Source organism: Somniosus microcephalus, chromosome 1 (assembly GCF_052327205.1).
Source record: "Somniosus microcephalus isolate GS21.2 chromosome 1, FLI_Smic_1.0, whole genome shotgun sequence".
Taxonomy (NCBI): domain Eukaryota; kingdom Metazoa; phylum Chordata; class Chondrichthyes; order Squaliformes; family Somniosidae; genus Somniosus; species Somniosus microcephalus.
In genome coordinates, this window is record NC_140987.1 from 177,876,043 (window position 1) to 177,883,282 (window position 7,240).

The following is a 7,240-nucleotide window of genomic DNA, read 5'->3' on the forward strand; positions in this document are numbered from 1 at the left end:
ATAATAATTTCCAAAATTCTTACATGGACAGTACTCATTCCTGTGTGTTATCTTCCACAGGGCTCTCTCGCATGCAGCAGGAGGTGATCGAGGTCACCGACGATGATTCCTTAGAAGAGCTCAATCCCTCTGAGGGTGCACCATCACAGGACTCATGCAGACCAAGCACCAGCTCAGATACTCGCACTTCAGTAGGACCAGTTAGAGAGTTAGTTGGGTTTTCACCTGGTGACGCACACTTCACAAGTGAGCAAGAGCAGATGGTAGAGTCAGGGACAACAGTGAAGAGTCCACATCGGAGGGCACAGCCCTCTCCAAGCTCTGGTCAGCTGGACACAGATGCTGTATCCGGGGGCCGTTGATAAAGAGGATAATCCTTGAGCAGCAGCAGAGATTGTGCGATGCATTGACGGGCATTCCTAGCACACTGTCCACGATTGCACAGAGACTGGAGGAGTCGCCTCAAGCATGAGTGGGTTCCTGTCGCAGGTCATTGCGATGATGTCTTCTTCCATGAATAGAGTGGCTAATGTGGCAATTGAACGAGTGCATGCAGGCCTTAAACAAGGGTTTGCCACCTTAAATAGGATGACCGATACACTAGCCTTGGCCTTGCAGCGCTCCACTGATCTGCACCAAGTGCTCTCCAGCACAATGGTAGCAGTGAAGTGTGGCTGGGCCATGAGAGGGATAATGACGAAAGGGGACATGGAAGTGAGGACTCCATTCAAAGAGCTTCCAGTTTATACCCGTTTACTGCTCTGTGCTCTGCGCCTTGATCCTCCTGCAGGTCCAAACCTCACTACTGTGCAATGTTGTGCAGAGCGCAGCACACCTCGACCATTCTGGAGACCCTGGCTGGTGCGTAATGAAGGGCGCCTCCAGTCCTGTCCAGGCACCAGCATTCTTGGGCCTCATTCCTCAGGTTTCTGAGGGGCGTCATCAACCATGTTTTAAGTGGGTATCCCTTGTCTCCTAGCAACTAGCCGATAACTACTTCTAGGTGCGAAGACGTCAGGGAGGGTGGACTGCCGCAGGACGAAAGCATCATGACAGCTGCCCAGGAATTGTGCGCACACCTGCAAAAAGATCTTTTTGTGGTTGCACACCAGCTGCACATTGATGGAGTGGAAGCCCCTGCAATTGATGAACACTCCTGGGTGATCTGTGGGTTCCCTAATTGCCACGTGTGTGCAGTCGATGACGCCCTGCACCTGTGGAAAGCCAACTAGAGCTGCAAACCAGAGTGCCCGATCATTCTGACTGGCATCATTGCGGGCAAAGTTGACATAATTGGCAACCCTGGCGAACAAGCCATCAGTCCACTGTCTTATGCATTTGTGGACCACCGACTGGGACTTCCTGCAAATGTCTCCAGTAGATTCCCGGAAGGAGCCAGGATTCAAAAATGTTTAGAGTGGTGGTGACTTTGACAGCCACCAGGTCCAGCTAGCAGCAGGTCTTGCTCCAGTTGGCTGCAAATTTCTGACACTACTTGATATGACACCGTGAGCCTCTTGACACACTGCTGTTCAGACATGTCAAAGAAGCTTATCCTCTGCCTGTAGACCCTGTGTGCTGGGTATGGTCTCCTGCGAACTGCACCTCTCTGCTGCTCCCCTCCTGTGGAGATGCAGGTCTGTGAGCAGCAGGCTGTTGCTGGTGCTGCTGCTGGTCATCTTGGTCCTCATTTGAGGTCCAATCTGAGGCAGCATAATTGGCACCCATCGTGATCTGAGAGATCAGACGTCCAAAGTGTAGAGCAAACCTCCAGTGTAGAAAGTAACCGTTCAGCAAAAGTATAGAATCATAGAATCATAGAAAGGTTACAGCACAGAAGGAGGTCATTCAGCCCGTCGAGCCCGTGCTGGCTCTCTGCAAGAGCACTTCAGCTAGTCCCACTCCCCACCCTTTCCCCGTAGATCTGCAAATTTTTTCCTTCAGGTACTTATCCAATTCCATTTTGAAACCCACGATTGAATCTGCGTCCACCACCCTCTCAGGCAATGCATTCCAGATCCTAACAACTCGCTGTGTAAAAAAGTTTTTCCTCATGTCGCCGTTAGTTCTTCTGCCAATCAGCTTAAATCTATGTCCTCTGGTTCTCAACCCTTCTGCCAATGGGAACAGTTTCTCTCTACCTACTCCGTCTAGACCCTTCATGATTTTGAACACCTCTATCAAATCTCCTCTCAAAATGTATCACTTTGCACTTTTCTGCGTTAAATTTCATCTGCCACGTGTTCGCCCATTACACCAGCCTGTCAATGTCCTCTTGAAGTCTTTCACTATCCTCCTCACTGTTCACTATACCTCCAAGTTTTGTGTTATCTGCAAATTTTGAAATTGTAACCTGTACACCCAAGTCCAAGTCATTAATATATATCAAGAAAAGCAGTGGTCCTAATACCAACCCCCTCCAGTCTGAAAAACAACCGTTCACCACTACTCTCTGTTTCCTGTCACTTAGCCAATTTCATATCCATGCTGCCGCTGTCCCTTTTATTCCAGGGGCTTCAACTTTGCTGGCAAGCCTATTATGTGGCACTTTATCAAACGCCTTTTGGAAGTCCATGTATACCACATCAACCGCATTGCCCTCATCAACCCTCTCTGTTACCTCTTCAAAAAACTCGATCAAGTTAGTTAAACACAATTTGCCTTTAACAAATCCATGCAGGCTTTCCTTAATTAATCCACATTTGTCCAAGTGACTGTTAATTTTGTTCCAGATTGTCATTTCTAAATGCTTCCCCACGACCGAGGTTAAACTGACTGGCCTGTAGTTGCTGGGTTTATCCCTACACCAGTTTTTGAACAAGGGTGTAACATTTGCAATTCCCCAGTCCTTCGGCACCACCCCCGTATCTAAGGAGGATTGGAAGATTATGGCCAGTACCTCCGTAATTTCCACCTTTACTTCCCTCAGCATCCTAGGATGCATCCCAGCTGGTCCTGGTGACTTATCTACTTTAAGTACAGACATCCTTTCTAGTACCTCTTCTTTAACAATTTTTATCCCATCCAGTATCTCAACTACCTCCTCTTTCACTATGACTTTGGCAGCATCTTCTTTCTTGGTAAAAACAGATGCAAAGTATTCATTTAACACCTCAGCTATGTCCTCTGCCTCCATGCAAAGGTCACCTTTTTGGTCCCTAATTGGCCCCACCCCTCCTCTTACTACCCATTTACAATTTATAAGTACTGTGAACACACCCTTTCCCACTAGCAGGTAAGAAAGCAGCTGTGAGTACTGAGTATTTATTGGCATATTTCCCTGAAATTGATTCAGCCCCCTCAATTACCACTGTGTTCTCACCTTGCTTTCACTGGCAAGTTACAGGAAGCCCAGGAAACCAGTGGACCCAACATTAATTACAAAAATGTAGGTCAATATCGTACTAATTGAGCAATTTTCATGTGTTGATTGGTAACCCCCTCTCCCGAGGGGGTTGTGCGCACACAGACTAACGCATCCAGTCAATTGCGGAAGTCGTCGGGTTGAAGCCGACTTACGACGCGATGACATTTTTGCCGCCTTTAACCCTACACCCAAACCCACTCGCACTCCAGGTTAAAATTCACCCCAAACAGGTCAGTGGGCTTGTTGTATCCGTGTGTTAATGGAGACACGGAATGCAGGAGCTGGTTTAACAGGTGTTTACTGAACAAAGTCTGGAGGTGAACTAAAAGATACAAGACACTATACAGGCTTATATAGCCCGAGTGGCCACTACCGGCATTACAGTACACAGGGGCTCTTAAAGGCACATACACCACAATTCCTCCCCTTTTAGACAACCAGTACATAACATTTTAAGTAATCATTAATTAACATGTTTACAAGAACAATAATCTACACATTTGCTGCAGTTAATCAATTATAAGTCAGTCTCTCTGGAGGCTTCCTGACTCAGTCCGGATAACACCTCGGTGGTGTAGTAGTTTTCGGTGGTGTAGTAGGTTCTTTTGGCAAGGTCGATTCGGCTTGAATGCCAGTGTCGGGTTCATCTGGTTCCAGTATCACCGGATCGGAGGTAGATACTATGGGTATCTCTGCTTCATCATTAGGCGTATAGAGTTGTGGTGTAGGTTGTCCCTTTTCGGATGACTCTATGATCTGGTCAGCATGGCGCCTTATTATGCTTTCTCCAATGTCCACGGTATACATCAGCGGTCCTAGTCGTGTGCAAATAGTTCCAGGCTGCCATTTCTCGGTACGGTAGTCCCGGGCCAAAACTTGTTGACCTATCTGGAAGGTTCTAGTTGGCCTTTCATTCATGCCTTGAAATTGCCGGTTCTCTACGTCCCTTCTGATGTTTGGCTTGATCAAATCCAGCCGGCATCTTAGTCTTCTATTGAAAAACATCATGGCGGGAGTTTGGTTTGTAACCACATGTGTTGCATTCCTGTATGCAAACAAGAAGTTATCTACCTTATGCTGTAGATTTATGTCTTCATTACCCATGGCCTTTATGGCCTTCTTGAAGGTCTAGACAAACCTTTCAGCCAATCCATTGGTGGCGGGATGGTATGGGGCGGACGTGTAGTGCTTAACCCCATTGCTTTTTAAGAACTTCCTGAATTCTTCGGACACAAATTGCGGTCCATTATCAGAACAGATCTGTTCAGGCAGCCCATTCCTGGCAAATATGGTCCTTAATACTGTGATGGTTTTTTCCGTGGTGGTGGAGGACATCTTTATTACCTCTGGCCACTTGGAGTGTGCATCAACCGCGATTAAGAACATTGAGTCCATAAATGGACCAGCAAAGTCGATGTGTACCCTTTGCCATGGAGATGAGGGCCACTCCCATGGATGTAGAGGGGCTTGTGGTGGGGCGTTTTGGACCTTCTGGCATCCTAGACAGCCCTTGGTCATTTCTTCGATGTCTCCATCGATACCTGGCCACCACACAAACGCTCTGGCTAGGTTCTTCATTTTCACTCCACCCAGATGCCCCTCGTGAAGCTCCTTTAGCACTTTATCCTGGAGTTTGGGTGGAATCACCACTCTGGATCCACACATCAAGGTTCCTCGGCACACTGACAGCTGTTCTCTTCTTTGCGAGAATGCTGGCAACAATGGTTCGCCATGTGCTGGCCATCCCTTCACCGTTAAATTGTAGACTCGTGAGAGAGTCGGGTCATTTCTCGTTTCCTTTTCAATGGTAGAATTTGTTACTGGTAGACATTCCACTATGGTTGAGTGGAACATCTCCACTGGGTCCACTGCAGGTGCCTCTTCTACCGTTGGCAACGGTAGACGCGATAAACCGTCAGCATTTCCATGCTGTTTTGATCCTTTGTATTCTATGTCATATTGGTGTGCCCCTAGGAAAAGGGACCACCTCTGTAGCCTTTGCGCTGTCATAATGGGAACGCCCTTTTTAGGGTTGAATATGGAGACGAGGGGTTGATGGTCAGTCAACAAGGTAAATTTTTGTCCGTGTAGGTAATGGTTGAATTTCTTCACTTCCCATACCAGGCTGAGTGCTTCCCTGTCGATCTGGGCATAGTTACGCTCAGTGGATTTTTTGTTTCCAGATCGGCATACACGTGCAATGTGTCCCATCTTTCCACATTGCCTGCATGCTTTGTCCTTGAACCAGCAGTCCCTCTGGTCATGGGTGGATCTGCCACAGCGATAACATCGCTCGAAACCCTGTGTCATTTCATGGGTGCCGAAGTCCTGTGGCTTTTGCTGTATCTCTGCAGCTCCTCTTGCTGCTGCTTCGTATGATACAGCCACACTGAAAGCCTTGTCCAGTGTTAAATCTTTCTCAGAAAGTAGCCTTTTCTGTGTTCCTTCACTTAGGAGACCGCAGACGAATTTGTCTTGAAGAGAATCTGCCAGTCCTGCCCCGAATTGGCAGTGCTTTGACAGCTTTCTTAATTCGGTGAGGTAATCAGCATTACTTTCATTCTTGTGCTGATTCCTCCTGAAGAATTTGAATCGTTCCGCTATCAGCAGCGGTGTTGGGTTTAAGTGCTCCTGTAGGGTATCAACAATCTCTTTAAAATTCTTGTCCATCGGTTTGGCTGGAGTGATTAAGTTTCGTAACAGCCCGTATGTCCTTGCGCCCATTAGATTTAGAAGTGCCAATGCCTTTTTATCATCTTCTATTTCATTCGCTGTGCAATATACCTCCACTCTTTCCACATATGTGGTCCAATCCTCTACATCACTATCGAAAGCAATAATATTGCCAGTCTTAGGCATCCTGAAAAAAATGGCGCCTCCCGCGCTTTCCTTTCTTCCCTGCCGAGAAAAAATGGTGCCTCCCGCGCTTTCCCGCCGCTGCCGCTGCTGACAATGCTGTTCTCTGCGGTTTTTATTTATACAGATATTTTTAATAGTTGGAGACTCGTTCCCGCAGGACTCTCTGGGACTTTTCCCTCCCTCTGCTTGGTCCGAACGCCAACCTGCTTTGCAGCGCTGGCCGTCTCCCGAGTGCTCCACCCTCCGTCTCTGTTTGCCTCCCCCTTCGCTGCTCGGCCCCGCTGCAGAGCCAGCCGATCGAGCCCCAGCCCGCCACCCAGGAAGGATTATTGCAGTACCTGCCACCAGCCCGGCTAGCTGGTGAAACCAGAGTTTTTTCTTTTTTTTTCTTCGACCTTTGTCTGAGGAATCGATCTCCTTGAGGTGCTGCCGAATTACAGGTAAGTCCGTTTCCAATTCGTCGCCACTGTTGTATCCGTGTGTTAATGGAGACACGGAATGCAGGAGCTGGTTTAACAGGTGTTTACTGAACAAAGTCTGGAGGTGAACTAAAAGATACAAGACACTATACAGGCTTATATAGCCCGAGTGGCCACTACCGGCATTACAGTACACAGGGGCTCTTAAAGGCACATACACCACAGGGCTTTCATCAGCTTGTATTTTATATGCTCTTTGTAGAATCTTCTATTATCTATTATCAATTGGCATAAGGCCCAGGGAACTAAATATTCCAGGTAACTTGATGTTTAGAAAAGACAGGCAAAATGGAAAAGGAAGGGGGTAGCCCTGATATTGAAGGATGACATAAGGACAGTAAAGAGAAAGGATCTTGGCTCAGAAGATCAAGAAGGAGAATCAATATGGGTGGAGAGAAGAAATAACAAGGGGCAAAAAACACTGGTGGGAGTAGTTTATAGGCCCCCTAACAGTAGCTATACCGTCGGACAGAGTATTAATCAACAAATAATAGGAGCTTGTAACAAAGGTAATACAAAATCATGGGGAACTTTA